The sequence below is a fragment of the Nyctereutes procyonoides genome, unplaced genomic scaffold, assembly GCF_905146905.1.
Source record: "Nyctereutes procyonoides isolate TBG_1078 unplaced genomic scaffold, NYPRO_anot_genome, whole genome shotgun sequence".
In the NCBI taxonomy this organism is placed as follows: domain Eukaryota; kingdom Metazoa; phylum Chordata; class Mammalia; order Carnivora; family Canidae; genus Nyctereutes; species Nyctereutes procyonoides.
The window spans coordinates 50,827,779-50,845,129 of NW_026575133.1; the positions used below are offsets into that span (position 1 = coordinate 50,827,779).

The 17,351-nt window shown below is 39.6% G+C and overlaps 1 long non-coding RNA gene across 2 annotated transcripts in view; it reads right to left on the reverse strand.

Moving 5' to 3' along the window:
• The window catches only part of LOC129493526 (uncharacterized), a 37,692-nt gene that overhangs the window by 3,292 nt on the left and 17,049 nt on the right, over positions 1-17,351 (reverse strand). Inside the window, exons 2-4 of one of the 2 annotated variants that reach the window (XR_008661163.1) lie at positions 4,349-4,445; positions 2,932-3,074; positions 2,217-2,343 (exon numbers count right to left, since the gene is read on the reverse strand). This is a non-coding gene — a long non-coding RNA (uncharacterized LOC129493526). Of the gene's footprint in view, positions 1-2,216; positions 2,347-2,931; positions 3,075-4,348; positions 4,446-17,351 lie in introns of both variants that reach the window. The other variant, XR_008661164.1, reaches the window with a different exon arrangement.

Genomic DNA, 17,351 nt, shown 5'->3' on the forward strand with positions numbered 1-17,351 from the left:
AAAGCAAAGCTGGAGGAAGCACAGGTCTGGACTTCAGGTTATATTACAAAGTTGTAGTCATTGAAAGAGTAAGGTACTAGCACAAAAATAGATACATAGATGAATAGAACAGAAAAGAAAACCCAGAAACAAACTCACAATTACATGGCCAACTGATCTTTGACAAAACAGGAAAGAATATGCCATGGGAATAAGACAACCTTTTCAACAAATGGTGTTGGAAAAACTGGACAGCAACATGCAGAAAAATGAAACTGGACCACTTTCTTACACCACCCACAAAAATAAATTCAAAATGTATGAAAGAAAGAAAATAAATTAAAAAAATGTATGAAAGACCTCAATGTGAGACCTGAAATCATGAAAATTCTAGAAGAGAGCATAAGCTGTAATTTCTGACGTTGGCCATAACAACTTCTTGCCAAATAGGTCTTCTGGATCAAGGGAAACAATAGCAAAAATAAACTAGTGGGACTATATAAAAATAAAAAAACTTCTGCACAGCAAAGGAAACAAACAAAACTAAAAGGAAACCTATGGAATAGGAAAACATAGTTACCAATGACATATCTTATAAAGGGATGGTATCAAAATATACAAAGAACTTATATAACTCAACACCCAAAAGCAAATAATCCAATTAAAAATGAACTTACATTTCTCCAAAGAAGACATCCAGATGGCTAACAGATACATGAAAAGATGCCCAATATCACTCATCATCAGGGAAACACAAGTCAAAACTACAATGTAATATCACCTCATACCTGTCAGAATGGCTAAAATCAAGAACACAAGAAACAACAGATGTTGGTGAAGATGTGGAGAAAAAGGAACTGTGCACTGTTGGTGGGAATGCAAACTGGTGCAGGCACTGTGGAAACAGTATGGTGGTTCCTTAAAAAGTTAAAAATAGACCTACCCTATGATCCAGGAATCACCCTCCTGGGGTATTTACCCAAAGAATATAAAAACATTAATTCAAAGGAATACATGCACCCCTATGCTTATAACAGCATTATTTATAACAGCCAAGATATGGATGCAGCCCAAGTGTCCATAAAGAAGATGTGATATATATATATATATATATATATATATATATATATATATATATATTACATACACACATATATATAATGGAATATTACTCAGCCATAGAAAGGAATGAAATCTTGCCATTTGCAATGACATTGATGGAACCCTCTCTGCCTCACCTCCCTCCATAAGGATGATGTGGGAGCAGGGCATGGGCTGGGGGCTCAGACACTGAACAAAATGCCCCAGGGCCTGGGGAAAGGGAGAGGGCCATTCCAACTTTGGGGGAACCCTTGGGGAGGGGGGACAGAAGGGGGAGAAATGAAGTAAAAATAAACACATCAAATCTCTGTTGGGTTCTTCTCTGACCAAAGCCGTATAACTCCCTTATCCTCTCCTCCTGACTCTTGTCACTCATTTGAGATGGCCATTGCCTCTCTGTCCCAGCTGGGGGCTCTGAAGCCCTGAAGAACTGGCCTGCTGTCCTGGATGTGGTCAGGGAGGTAAGGTGACTTACCTTATATAACTTATATAATTTATATAACCTATGGGATCCCTGGGTGGCGCAGAGGTTTAGCGCCTGCCTTTGGCCCAGGGCGCGATCCTGGAGGCCCGGGATCAGATCCCACGTCAGGCTCCCGGTGCATGGAGCCTGCTTCTCCCTCTGCCTGTGTCTCTGCCTCTCTCTCTCTCTGTGTGACTATCATAAATAAATAAATTAATTAATTAATTAATTAAACCTTATAATTTATATAACCTATATAACTCAACACCCAAAAACAAATAATCCAATTAAAAATGGGAAGAATGGCAACCATAGAAGTGGTCTACTGTGCCCAGTGGAAAACTCAACGTGGTCAGGAGGGAAAGGTGCCCAGGTGTGGGGAGGGGCCACCGTGGGGGGGCAGTGGGGAACATGCGGACAGAAGAAGAGGGGCCACTGTGGGCTCAGAAGACCCCACGGGCCCAGGGAAGTGCTAACAGAATGACAGGGCTGTGTGAAAGCAGGATGGAGAAAGGAGTATAAGGAAACTTGGGTCTTCTGTAGGTTAGGAGCCCCCCTGACTCTAATGTCTCAGTAGGGTACTTCTGGCAGAACTCAGGAGAATCTTTTCTGAGGACAGTACCAGGTTTGCATCCTGACACTCCCTGTCTCTGATCCTAATGCATGGACTTACCTCCTCATTTGGAGACAAAGGATAAAGATTTGGTGATGTTTCCTTCATGACCCTCAATCCTTCTTCACCATTCAAACACCTTTCCACTAGCTGAACTCAGTTGGCCAAGGAATTTGGGAGCCACTTTCTGCTGCAACATACATGGGGCACACACAAAGGACAGCCACCATTCACTTGTCACTAACAGATGGATGAAAAGGATGACTATTCATTATTTACTACATCAGGATTGAAAGGAAGTATCCATTAGATCACAGGGTCAGTAGCAAGAGGTGGGGTTTAACCGGAGAGACCCAGATGGAGAGGAGCCCTTAAGTGCCTTCCCCAAACCCAGCACTGCTACAGTGACACTGGGCTCTGGGCTGTGAAGGCTGAGAGAGCCCGGCACCTGCCAAGATCACAGGGCCCAGTGCTAAGTGGGGCCTGGCCCAGGGCTAGACCTACCTCACAGCTCAAACCTAGCACTTTTCTACTCAGCCAGGCTTCTTCCATGCTGTACCTATACAGGTCCCCACAATGATAGACAGATTTTTTTACCCTTCTTCTAATGGATATTCTACAAGATTTCCCTACCAGGTGACATGCATTATAAAAGCAATTCCTGTTTTTATTTTATTGACTTAATACATAAGGATGTAAGAAAGACCAAGCTGAAATGCAGGTTTCAGATTGTACATTGGCCATGACCACCATGTAATTATCACCTTGAACCCACCTCTGAGCAGGGCCTTCACAGGTTCTGTACATGAGTGACATACTGTGCAGAGTATGCAGAAAAGGGGGTGTTCCAATGATTGGTGAAATCCATTCCTTATGTGCATGGCTTGTAACCTCTCTTCAATTCTGATGCACAGGTTCCTGGGAAGAGGGTAGAAAGCTGATGAGTGAATGCTCACAGGAATCCCAGAGGCTGGCAGTGGTGGCCAGACACTCAGCTTTAAGCTGCCAGTGGAATCTAAACAGAATCTAAATCTAATCCTCTATCCAACCTTGATCTTTTCAATCCTGCAACTGCCAGGTACATTAGACTGCAGCACTGCCAATGGAAATTATATTACAAGCCACACATGGGGGTGCCTGTGTCTGCCTTTGGCCCAAATCGTGAATCCATGGTCTTGGGATCGAGTCCTGCATTGGGCTCCCTGCCTAGTGGAGAGTCTGCTTCTCCGTCTCCCTCTGACCCTCCTCCAGCTCATGCTCTCTCTCTCTCTCTCAAATAAATAAGTAAAATCTTAAAAAAAAAAAAGCCACACATGAAATTTGAATTCATGGTTACCACCTTAAAAGATAACAAAGAGGTCAAATTAATTTGAACAATATATATATATTAAAGATTTTATTTATTTATGAGAGACACACACACACACAGAGAGAGAGAGAGAGAGAGAGAGAGAGAGAGGCAGAGACACAGGCAGAGGGATAAGCAGGCTCCATACAGGGAGCCCGACACGGGACTCCATCCCGGTCTCCAGGACCACACCCTGGGTTACCCGGGCTGCCCTGAACAATATATTTTTTAACCTAAAATAATCTACACATCATTTTCATGTATAATCACTAAAAGACAGTGAGATATTTCACTTTCTGTAACACTTCACTCAAAAGATAAAACCCATGTTCCCTCCACAGTGTCCTGGGTGTGTGATTTGCCCCCACTTATCCCCTTGACTTCTTCACCCTCCAGTCCACCCCAGCTGTACCCTAGCTTTGCTCAGAGAAGGCCAGTCCCTGCCTCTCCCTGGAGCAATAGTGTCTCAGGGATGGGGTGTGGTGGGGGCTCCCAGAACTTCTGCTTGGCCCTTTGCACCATAGACAGTGGCTCTTTGCGTCAGTCACCATTCCCAGAAGACCTCAGCAATCTGTTTCTGTCCCACTTGTCACCCAATTGTCCTTGAGGCTCTTATTATGTGTCTCTGACTGACTGACATGTTCGTCTGTCTGTCTGGATGCCATCCCAGGAGAGCTTCAGGAGGCAGGGGCCCCATGCTGTCCACTAACACCATGCCTGGCACACAGAAGACATTCAATAAACACATGTGAAATAAGGGACCAGGAACCGTAGAAATCAGAAGACTGGAAGGACATGCAGACACCGGTGGGGTAAGGGCTGGAGATCAGTCTTTCAAATGTACCTGCTGGACACAACCCATCCCAGGCACTGGGCTCTCAGCTAACTTCTGCTGAACGCTGTCTTGCCTGGAGGCCTGTTGTGGCTGAGGAAGTTAGGACCTGTAGGGACAAAGGGGGGGCAGGCATGAGTGGCAGCCAGATCCTCCTCCCTCACCAGGCTGCCTCTCACATTGTCTCCAGTCCAGCCTAAAAAAAGCAAACAGGCTGAGACCTTCCCTCTAGCTCTATACTCTCTTTTGCATTCATGTTTGTCTGTTTTCCTTTGGTACTAGCAAGTGACTTACACCAGAAAAACCTCAGTATTCTTTTCTCTTGTAATACAATAAAACGTATTTGTCCTACAAAATATGGGCGAGGATAGTTTTTTTTCTTTCTTTTTAAGATTTTATTTATTTTGGGAAGCCCGGGTGGCTCAGCAGTTTAGCACTGCCTTTGGCCCAGGGTGTGATCCTGGAGACCCGGGATCGAGTCCCGCGTCGGGCTCCCTGCATGGAGCCTGCTTCTCCCTCTGCCTGTGTCTCTGTCTCTCTCTCTCTCTCTCTCTCTCTCTCTCTCGCTCTCTGTGTGTGTGTGTCTCTCAAAAAAGATTTTATTTATTTTATTCATGAGAGGAGAGAGAGAGAGAGAGAGAGAGAGAAGCAGAGACTTAGGCAGAACGAGAAGCAGGCTCCCCATAGGGAGCCCAAATGCGGGACTCAATCCCAGGACCCCAGCATCACAACCTGAGCCAAAGGCAGATGCTCAACCACTGAGCCACCCTGGTGCCCAAGGAAAGCTTTTATAAGAATATAAAACCACATGTGAAGTCCTCAATTAGAGACAGCATTCATTATTTTCTTCCTTTTAGTTGTTTTATTTGACCGTATGTGTGAACTCATTTTCTCTCTCTCTTGCACATGCACACATACACACACACTTTTTAACAAATGAAGGTTACGTTATGAGCACACTTTTTAAAAAGCAGGATATGGAGGGGCACTTGGCTGGCTCAGGTGGTAAAGTATGTGACTCTTGACCTCAGGGTCATGAGTTCAAGCCCTACATTGGGCATGGAATCTACCTAATAAAATTAAGTTAAAAAAATAAATGAAAACCAATTTTTGGAAAGCTGTAACTGGAAATCTATTTTTTTTCAATAAAGTGCTCATCTCTGAGAATGAATGAATGAATAAATGAATGAATAAATAAAAACCAGGATATGGGATGTTAAGTAATGAACTTCTAACTTTAACCTAACCACCTCATCCCAAAATGAGCTTGCCAATATCTCACAAAATACCAAAAGGAGGAAATAGCAATACAGAAACTGGGCCAGCGTCTCTATGCTGAAAATGACATGAGGACAGCCAAAGAAATGTGATAGGATTAGCTAGTAATACTGCATCACTGTTCATGGTCTCATTTTGAAAGTTGTGTTGTGGTTACAGGAGAGAATGTCTTCATTTGTTGAAAACATACACTAAAGCATTCAGGTATCCATCAGCTCTTTTTCAAAAGGTTCAGAAAAAGGGGTTTTGAAGAGTTTTTGCAACTTTTCTTTAACATGGGAGTATTTTACATTAGAAAGTTAAATTAAGAAAGAAACAAAGAAAAAGAAAGAAGAAGGAAAAGTTAAAATAAAAACAGCTTATTTGGAGCCCAGTTCAACTGACTATATCTAAACAAGATAAAATGTAGCCCTCTCCCACAGAAAACCTGCCAAGCATCTGGTGACAGCTAAGCTTCCGCATGTTCCAGGCTGGGCCTCCCTGAGTCCAGGCAATGCGGGGTCTCCTTTCTCTTCTCCCATATGCTCTTCCCTCCTGTCTTCCCTGCTTCTCTTCCTCAGATTCTTTCCCTCAATATTTTATTATGAACATTTTCAAGCATTCAGTAATATATATATATATATACATATATATATATACATATTCGCCGCCTGGATTCTATATATAACTAAGAGTTTGCTATATCTGTTCTATTCCAGGTTTCTATATCCATCCCTCTGCGATGAAATTCAGGTGTAGGTATCAGTACATTTCTCTTAATACTTTAGCATGTATTTCAATAACTAGAGTTCAATATTTGTTGACAGTTTTTTAAATTTTCACTTTATTTTTTAAATTATTTTTTTAGGTTTAAATTCAATTAACATAATGTGTTATTGGTTTCAGAGGTAGAGATCAGTGTGATTCATTGGTCTTTTTAAAAAAGATTTTATTTATTCATTTTTTAAAAAGATTTAATTTTTTTATTTATTCATGGGAGACACAGAAAGTGACAGAGATCCCAAGACCCTGGGATCACCTGAGCCAAAGACAGATGCTCAACCACTGAGCCATCCAGGTGCCCCAATTTTATTTATTTATTTGAGAGAGAGAGCACAAGAGAAAGCACAAGTGGGTGAGCAGGGGGTGGGGAACAGGGGGAGAAGCAGGCTCTCTGCTGAGCAGGGAGCTTGATCCCAGGACCCCGAGACCATGACCTGAGCTGAAGGCAGACTTAACTGACTGAGCCACCCAGGCGCCCCTCATCAGTCTTATATAATACCCAATGTTCATTACATCACATGCCCTCCTTAATGTCCATCACCTACCTACCCCATCCCCTCATCCCTTTCCCCTCCAGCAACCCTCAGTTTGTTTCCTATGATTAAGAGTTTCATATGGCTTCTCTCCCTCTCTGATTTCATCTTATTTTTTCCTCTTTCCCTATGAATCTTATATTCATGTTTCTTAAATTCCACGTATGAGTGAGATCATATAATTGTCTTTCTCTGATTAACTTTTGTTTAGCATTATTACCCTCTAGCTGCATCCACGTCATTGCAAATGGCAATGTTCCTGAAACAGAGCTCCTGGAACTCTTTTAATTTCCTCAGTGATGAGGGTGATAGGAGTGTCTTTTGTTCTAATAGGCCACATTAGATTAGGTGGGCTGCAGGGCAGCTTCTGGGTGAGGGCTGGTCACTGAAAGACCAAGCCATGAGAAGAAGTTTGAAATTTTCAACCTTACCCCCTATCCTCTGGGGAAAGTGAACAATGTAGAGATTGAGATAATAATTGACCATGCATCATGTGGGGAAACATCCATAAAATCCCTAAATGGGGTTTCAGAGAGCTTCCGGGTTGATGAACACATCCACCTGTTGGGAGGGTTGTATACACCAACTCCACAGGGACAGAAGCTCCCACTCTCTGGATTTTTCTGGACCTCACCCAATATACTTCTTCATCTGGCTATTCATTTGCATCTTTATAATAAATCAATAAACATGTTTCCCTGAGTTCTGTGAGCTGTTGTAGGGAATTATTGAACCTGAGGAGAGGGTCATGGGAACCAAGTCAGACAAAAGTGTGGGTCACGTGGGAGCCTATTTGTAATTGACATCTGAAGTTGGGGTGATTATGTGGGACTGAGCCCTCAAAGGTGGAATCTGCACCAACTCCTAGTAATCAGTGTCAGAGTACTTTGCTTCTCTCATTTCTATGTTTCCTTGTTACTTCATTTGGTTTAATTTTTTTTTTTTTGAGAGAAAGAGAGTGTGTCCTCTAGAGCAGGATTGGGGGTGGTGAGGGGCAGAGGGACAGGGAGACAGAACATCTTAAGCAGGCTTCACACCCAGCAGGGAGCCCGAGGTGGAGCTCGATCTCACAACCTTGAGATCATGACCTGAGCCAAAATCAAGAATTGGTCATTTAACCGACTGCACCATCTAGGTGCCCCAAATTTATACTTATTTCTATGGCTGATTAATGTTGATCTTCAGGTCACAGATTTTATATATTCCTCCTTCTCAACAGCTTAAGCGAGATATAATTCACAAGATTAATAATTATGCTGCTTTATATAAATCATTCATTTAAAGGATGCCTGGGTGGCTCATTGGTTGAGTGTCTGCTTTTGGCTCAGGATATGATCCCAGGGTCCTGAGATCAAGTCCCACATCAAGTTTCCTGCAGGGAGTCTGCTTCTCCCTCTGCCTGTCTCTGTGTCTCTCATGAATAAATAAATAATATCTTTTTTTTAAAAGTACATGGATATTGAGTGTTATGTTATCCTGATGAATCAACAATTTTATCATTATACACCCCTCTTTTTCTTTGCTAATAAGCCCTAATTGAAGCTTACTTTGACATTAAGAGAGCTACACTAAGCTTTCTTATGCTTACCAGTTGTGTTGTATATCTTTTCCCATCTTTGCTTTTAGTCTATCTAGGACTTTGTATTTAAAGTGTATGTTTTATACAGCTTATAATTTCAGCTTGCTTTTTCCCCCCAGAAAAATCTCAGCCTTGTATTTAGAGTGTTTATTCTAGTTACATTTATTGTTGTGGCCATATGTGGAAAACACAATCTGCCACAATTTCATTTTGCCTTTTCCTTAAAGGATATTTTTCCTGGACATGAATGAATAATGGGGCAATAGGTTTTTTTCACCGCTTCGAAGATTCTGGGCTTCAATTTTTTTCAGTTTTCACTCACTGTTCTTTTTTTCACTCACAAATTTTTTCTTCATCATTAACTATGACGTGCACAGGTGGTATTTTTTATGTTTATCTTTCTTTGGAGTTTACTGAGATTTCTGAATCTGTAAGTTGATGTTTTGCACTGCATTTGATAAAATTCTTTTTCTCATTTCCTCAGCCATTTCTTCTGAGTCTCCAACTTCACATATATTGCATGATATTACTCCACAGGTCACTGAGACTCTGATCCTTATTTTTTTTTAAAGATTTTATTTATTTATTCATGAGAGACACAGAGAGAGAGAGAGATGCATAGACACAGGCAGAGGGAGAAGCAGGCTCCATGCAGGGAGCCTGACGCGGGACTCGATCCCAGGTCTCCAGGATCACACTCCAGGCCGCAGGTGGTGCCAAACCAGTGCACCACCGGGGCTGCCCGACTCTGATCCTTATTATTTTTCAATTCTTTTTGCCTCCATTGTTCGGAATGAATGGTTTCTATTGATCTCTTCAAGTTCAATTATTCTTTCTTCTGCAATGTTCAAAATGTTAATAATATTCAAGAGAATTTTTTATTTCAGATAATGGAATTTTCAGTTCTAAAATTTCCTTTTGATTGTTTTATAGTTATCATTCCTATATTGAGATATTCTATTTTCTAATCATTTTGACAATCTTCTCTACAGACCTAATGCATATTTTAAAATCTCTCCTTAAAAGAGATTCTATTATGACTCAGAGTTAAGAACCACTGAATTCAAACTTGAAGGAAGAGATATATAATGGGGAGTATCAGCAGGCAATGTTAAAATAGTTATTGAATGCATTAAAATGCATATAATTTTAAATACTTATTGAGCATTGATTACATAACAGGCATAATATAGGCAAAGGTGAAAATATTCAGTTCCTGTTCCAAGTGACTTGCAACCTAGTAGGAGATAGTACAACTATAATAAAATGTGGTATTAATGTGACATATTAAAAATGCTCATACCACCAAGGACTTTTACTTTCTTTGGAGGAAAAAACAGTAGGATAATCAGGAAAAAGAATGTAGGAAAGGAGAAGGGAAGAAAAATGAACAGAGGAATGTCTCGTACTTTATAAAGAAGTCTTAAGGGAAACCCAAAGACAACAGAGGATAGAAAGATAAGGACAAGAGAGGAAATTTTAGCCTCTGACACCAAAATCGATAGCAAACAGGAAACACATTCTAACTCCAAGCCAGATAAAAATAAAATTTCACACTAATGGCCTATTTATCTCAGTTCCTTTTACCAGTACATCGTGTCCAGTTTTCAACAAAAAAAAACAAGATGGCACACTAAAAGACAAAAAATACCCACATGTTTGAAGAGAGGGCTAGCACCACAGTAAGAGACCAATATGGCAGAGATGTTGGAATTACCACAACAGGAATTTAAAACAACTATGGATAATATACTAATGATTCTAGGAGAAAAAGGACAAACTGAAAAAACAGATGGGAAATGTAAGCAGGGAAATGGAAACTTTAAGAAAAAAAATCAAAAGGAAATGCTAGAAATAAAAAATGCTATTACAGAAATGAGAAATGTCTTTCATAGGCTCATTAATAGCTCAGACACGACCAAGGGAAAAATCAGTAAGCTTGAAGAAATGTCAATGGAAACTTATAAAACCAAAGCAAAAAGAGGGGGGGAAAAAAGGAATGAAAAGGGTAGAACAGAATATTCAAGAATTGTGAGACAATTAGAGTAACATACACATAATGGAAATAACAGAAGTAGAAGAAAAAGAGAAGGAACAGAAGAAATATTTGAAACAATAATAAGTGCAAATTTCCCCAAATCAATGATAGACAACAAACCACATATCTAGGAAAATCAGAGAACACCAAGCAGGATTTAAAAAAAAAAAATCCGTGCTTAGGCATATCATACTCAATCTGCAGAATATGAAAGAAAAACTATTTAAAGAAGCCTGAGGGGGAAACTGCCTAACCTATAGAGGAGGAAGGATAAAAATTAAAATGAGCTTTTCTTCAGTAACCATGCAAGCAAAAGAAAGTGGAGTATAATATTTAAAGTGTGAAAGAAAAAAAACCCACCAACCTTGAATTCTGTGGCCAGCAAAATTATCCTTTAAAAGAAAAGAGAAATGAAGACTTTTTCAGGTAAACAAAAGCAGAGCACTTGTTGCCAGTAGCCTTGGCTTGCAAGATATGTTTTAAAAAATTCTTCAGAAAGAAGGAAAATGATTTAGGTCAGAAATTCAGATCTGTATAAAGAAAGGAAGAGTATTAAAGAAGGAATAAACAAAGCTAAATTAAAATGTTTTATTTTACTTATTCTTACTTGATCAAAAAGATAGTTTGTTTAAAATAACAATAGCAGGCGGCCTGGGTGGCTCAGCAGTTTAGCACCACCTTCAGCCCAGGGCCTGATCCTGGGGACCCGGGATGGAGTCCCAGGTTGGGCTCCCTGCATGGAGCCTGCTTCTCCCTCTGCCTGTGTCTCTGCCTCTCTCTGTCTCTGTCTCTCATGAATAAATAAATAAAATCTTAAAAAAATAAAAATAAAATAACAATAGCAACAAAGTATTCAGTGATGATAACTTTTTGAAGAGTGAAATAAATGAAGGCAATGTTATATGGGATAGAAGGGAGGAAATGGTACTACACTACTGTAATGTAGTTACAAGACCTGTGAAGTGACAGTACTATTAGAAAAAGGACACGGGGCTGGTTTTAAGTGAATATTATAAACTCAAGTGCAACTACTAAAGAAAGTAAAAAAATAAAGCAGATGCTACCAGAGAATAAAAAATGGAATCACATAAAATGCCCAGTTAAATTCATAGAAGCCAGAAAAAGAGAAGTCAAAAACAAGAAACAAAGGCAATGAATAGAGACAGGAATAAATATGGTAAGTATTAAATCCAACTATATGAACAATAATTTAAAACATCAATGGTCTGAATACACCAACTAAAAGAGACTGTTATAGTGAGTAAACACAAACAACATCCACTATATGATGTCTTCAAGAGAGAGATAGAGAGGCAATTTAGACACAGATAGAAAAAAGTAAAGGCATAGAGAAAAACACACCATGCTAATACTAACACTAGAAACGTGGAATATTTATATTAATTTCAGATAAAACAGAATCCAGGGTAAGGAAAATTATGAGTTACAAAGGGGCAATATATGATAAAAAAAAACAGTCAATTCTCCAAGAAGACATAACAATCCTTAATGTACATGCACCTAACAACAGTATCATAATACATGTGAGGAAATTCTAGGAGAAAGAGATGAATCCACAATTACAGCTGAATTCTTCATTGGGACTTCTCTCAATAAGGGATAGATCCATCAGGCAAAAATCAGTAAAGACATACTTGAACTCAACAACTGCATTAATAAACTGCATCTAACTGATATCTATAGATTACTTGGTCCAAACAGCAGAATACACATTTTTATCAAGCTCTCATGGAACATTCACCATGATAGACCACATTCTGAGCAATAAAACATCCCTTAGCAAATTTGTTTTTAAAGATTTTATTTGGTTATTCATGAGAGACACAGAGGAGAGGCAGAGATACAGGCAGAGGGAGAAGCAGGCTCCCTGCAGGGAGCCCAATGCGGGGGTGGGGGGGGTGGGGGGGTGGGGGGGTGGGGGGGTGGGAACACTCAGTCCCACGCGCTCCCCCCTCACGACCTGAGCCAAAGGCAGACACTCAACCACTGAGCCACCCAGGTATCCCAGGATGGCTATTATTTAACAAATGAACAGACAAAATGAAATAACAACATGGGCAAACGTAGAGAAGCTGGAACACTTGTGCAGTGCTAGTGTGAATGTAAAATGGTTGCACCATTATAGAAAATCATGTGGCAGTTCCTGAAAAAAATTTAAAATAGAACTATCATAGGACACAGCAATTCCATTTATGAATATATACCTGGAAGAAATAAGAGCAGGGACTTGAACAGGTATTAGTAAACCCATGTCCATAGTATTACTCACATAAGCAAAAATTTGGAAGTGTTCCAAATGTCCACAAAAGAATGTATAAACAAAATTTGGTATTTATAGACATAGGATGTTATTTAGCTTTAAAAGGGAATAAATTCTGACACATACTACAACATGGAAGAAGCTTGAAGACATTACGCTAAATTAATAAACCTCTCACAGAAAGACAAATACTGTAGGGACTCCACTTATATAACTAGGACAGTCAAATTCATAGAGATAGATAGTAGAACATAGGGATGCCTGGGTGGCTCAGTCAGTTGAATGTCTGCCTTTGGCTCAGGTCATGATCCAGGGGTCATGGGATCAGACCCCACATTAGGCTCTCTGCTCAGTGGGGAGCCTGCTTCTCCCTCTTCCTCTGCCTGCCATTCCACCTGCTTTTGCTCTGTCAAATAAATAAATAAAATATTTCAAAAAAGAAAGTAGAACATTGGTCATCCAGGATAGGGAGGGAAAAATAGGCAGTCACTGTTAAACACATATAAAGCTTCAGTATGTGAGAGTGAAAAAAATTCTAAAGATCAATGATAGTGCTGGTTGCACAATAATGTAAATGTACTTATACCACTGAAATGTACGTTTTAAAATGTTTAAAATGTTAAACTTTATGCACATTTTACAATTTTTAAAAAGATGAGCTCATAGTAGAATAGGGTGGACTTCTAATCCAATATGACCACTGTCCTTATAAGAAGCCATCCTTATGAAGATACAGAATATAGGGAGAATGTCAAGTATTGCAAGCCTAGGAACACCTGGGGCCACCAGAAGCTGGACAAGGCAAGGAAGGATCATCTCCTAGAGGCTTCAGAGGGAGCCTTGCCCTACCAACACCCCAATTTCAGACTTCTAGCCCCCTAAACTATGAAAGAATAAAATTCTGTTGTCTTAAGGGAAAAAAATATATTTCCACAAGAGTCAGTAAATACTGTATATAAATATGTAAGGCTTCTTATCTTGCCAGTAAAGTTATGGACTGGATGTTTATGTCCCTCCCAAATTTATTTGTTGAACCCCTTAACCCACAATTAGGAGGTGGGGCCTTTTGGAGGTGATTAGGTTTAGATAAGGTCATGATGGTAGAGCCCCCATAATGTTATTAGCGTCCTTATACAAAGTGGAAGGGACACCAGAGCTCCCTCTCTATTTACACACACCAAGGAAAAGCCATGTGAGCACAGAGTGAGATGGCAGCTGTCCATAAGCCGGAAAGAGGGCCCTCCCCAAGAACCAAATCTGTCAGTACTTTGATCTTGGAATTCCTAACCTCCAGCAGAGTTAAGAAATAAATGTTTGCTGTTGAAGCCACACACCCACCCAGTGATATTTTGTTATAGCAGACTAAGACAATGTCTTCTTGTTAGAGTAGACTAAGACAATGTCCACTTTAGAAAAAGCCACATCATGAATCAAGCAAATTGCTGGCATTGCACCAGGTGTATTTGTTTTAGTTTGCCAAAATTAAAAAATAGAATGCAAAAAATAGTACATATATACTGTGTCTAAAAGATAAATGCAAAGTAAAGTATGAAGATAAGCTGCAGGATTGTAAGGAGTCACACCTGGACCTGGACCCATTCCTTAGAGGAGTGATGTACAAACTGTTAGTGATTTAGACTGAGACACAAGGACCCAACTTTTCAAAATATGGAAAAATGTTCCTAGTCATGAAACATATGATGATAACTAGGACTTCAGTTTTTTTTTGAATTTTTTTTATGATAGTCACAGAGAGAGAGAGAGAGAGAGAGAGAGAGAGAGAGAGGCAGAGACACAGGCAGAGGGAGAAGCAGGCTCCATGCATCAGGAGCCCGACGTGGGATTTGATCCCGGGACTCCAGATCACACCCTGGGCCAAAGGAAGGCGCCAAACTGCTGCACCACCCAGGGATCCCAGAACTTCAGTTTTTATGTTGGAGAATACTTCTCTTTTCTCTCCCCCACCCCATTCCATTCCTTGCTTCTTAAAAGTTAATTTTCTCACTTCTCAAGGGATTTAATGTGGTTCAAATGGGGAGAACTCCTAAGCAATTTCAGGTTTGAGGCGTACAAATGCATCAGTGTTCATGTGTTGGGTGGGTGTCTGTTGCTGGGTGATTGTTTTTGGTAATGTTGCCTAAATGTGGTTCAAGACTTCTTCAAAAATATTTACTTTTCCTGTTTATATTCTACTAGTCTGTGTCCTGCATGAGGAGGTGATTTTAATGTTTGTAATTCCACATAGCAATGAATCATACTGAATGTTTTTAGCCAAGAAAATTATTGCAGGAAACTTCTGTTCATTTTCCTGAGCATTGAATTACAAGAAATAAATGATTTCTCCTGGAACAGAGCAGTTTTAAGTACACAACAAAATTGAGTAAAGGTACAGAGTTCCCATATACCTCCTGACCTCCTATACACATAGTTATCAACTTGTTACACTCAATGACCCTACATTAACACACTATTATCAACCAAAGTTAATAATTTGCATTAAGGTTCACTCTTGGTGTTGTACCTTCTATGCGTTCTGGCACATGTATAATGACATGTATTCACCGTAACAGTACCAAACAGAATAATTGCACTGCCCTAAAATTCCTGTTTCCTATTCATTCCTCCTTCCTTCCCAACTATTGGCAACTACTGATCTTTTTACTATCTCCCTAGCATTGCCTTTTCCAAAATGTCACATAGTTGGACTCATACATTATGCAGCCTTTTCAGATTGGCTTCTTTCACTTAGTAATATGCCATTTAAATTTCTTTCATGTTGGGGTGCCTGGCTGGGTCAGTCAGTAAAGCATGCAACTCTTGATCTCAGGGTTGTGATTTTAAGCCCTATGTTGGGTGTAAGCTTACTTAAAATTTTTTTTCTCCATGTCTTTTTTTTTTTTTTAAGATTTTATCTACTTGAGAGAGAGCACAAACAAGGGAAGAGGCAGATGCAGAGGGAGAACAGACTCCCCATTGAGTAGGGAGCCTGACACAGGGTTTGATCTCAGGACCTGAGATCATGACCTGAGCCGAAGGCAGATGCTTAACCGACTGCTTAACCGACTGAGCTCAAGCTATCAGTCAGTGCCCCTCTTCTTGTTTTTTCATGGCTTGATAGCTCATTTTTTTCATATTGCTGAATGATTTTCCATTGTCTGGGTGTACCACAGTTTATTTATCTGTTCACCTACTGAAGGACATTTTGGTTGCTTGCAAGCTTTGGCTATTATGTACAAGGCTGCTATAAACAACCATGTGCAGGTTACATTTTCAACTCATTTGGGTGAATGCCAAGAAGTGCAATTACTGGATTGTGTGGTAAGAGAATGTTTAGTTTTGTATGAAACTGTCAAACTGTTTTCCAAAGTGGCTGTACTATTTTTGTGTTCCCATCACCAATGAATGATAGTTCCTGTGGTTGCACATCCTCACCAGCATTTGGTGCTGTTGGTGTTTTGGACGTTCACCATTTTAACAGACGTGTAGTGAAATCTCATTGTTATTTTAATGTGAAATTTTAGTGACATGATATTGAATATCTTTCCATACACTTATCATCTATATATCTCCTTTGGTAAGGTGTCTGTTCAGATATATTACCCATGTTTTAGCTGTATTGTTTATGTTCTTATTGTTGAGTTTAAGAATTTTTTGTATATCTTAAGAGTCCTTTATCAGACGTGTCTTTTAAAAATACTTTCTCCTAGTCTGTGGCCTATCATCTCATTTTTTTGATAATGTCTTTTATGGATCAACAATTTTTATTTTAATGATATCCAGTTTATTATTGTTTTTTCATGGATTGGTGTTATATCTAAAAAGTCATCACATTCCTAAGGTTAGCTAGGTGCTGGATCCCATCAAATGCTTTTTCTGGATCATTTGATAGAATCCTATGTTTTTTTTCTTTAGCATGTTGGTATGGTGGATTATGTTGAGTAATTTTCAAATATTGAACCAGTCTTCTGTTCCTGGGATAAATCCCACTTGGTCATGGTATATGATATTTTTTTAATGTATTATTTGATTATATTTGCCAATGTTGTGGGGGGAGTGCATCTTCCAAGAGATGTTGGCCTGTAGTTGTCCTTTCTTACAATATCTTTGTTTGGTCTTGATATTAGAATAATGCTGACCTCATAGACTGAGTTAGGAAGTATTCGTTCTGTTTCAATCTTTTGCAAGAGATTGTAGAGAATTGGTAGAGATTTTTCCTTAAATGTTTGATAGAATTTACCAGTGAACCCATCTGGGGCTGGTGCTTTATGTTTTTCAAAGTAATCAATTATTGATTCAATTTTAAAAATGGATCTAGGTCTATTTAGATTGTCTATTTCTTCTCCTGTGAGTTTTGGTGGGTTGTTTCTTTCAAGAAATTGGACCATTTTATCTAAATTATCCAATTTATGGACATACTGTTTTTCATAGCAGTCACTTATTATCCATGGGATCTGTAGTTTTGTCTTTTATTTCTGGTATTACTAGTTCATGTCTTCCATTTTTCTCAATTTGGCTTGAGGCTTATTGATTGCATTTATCTTTTC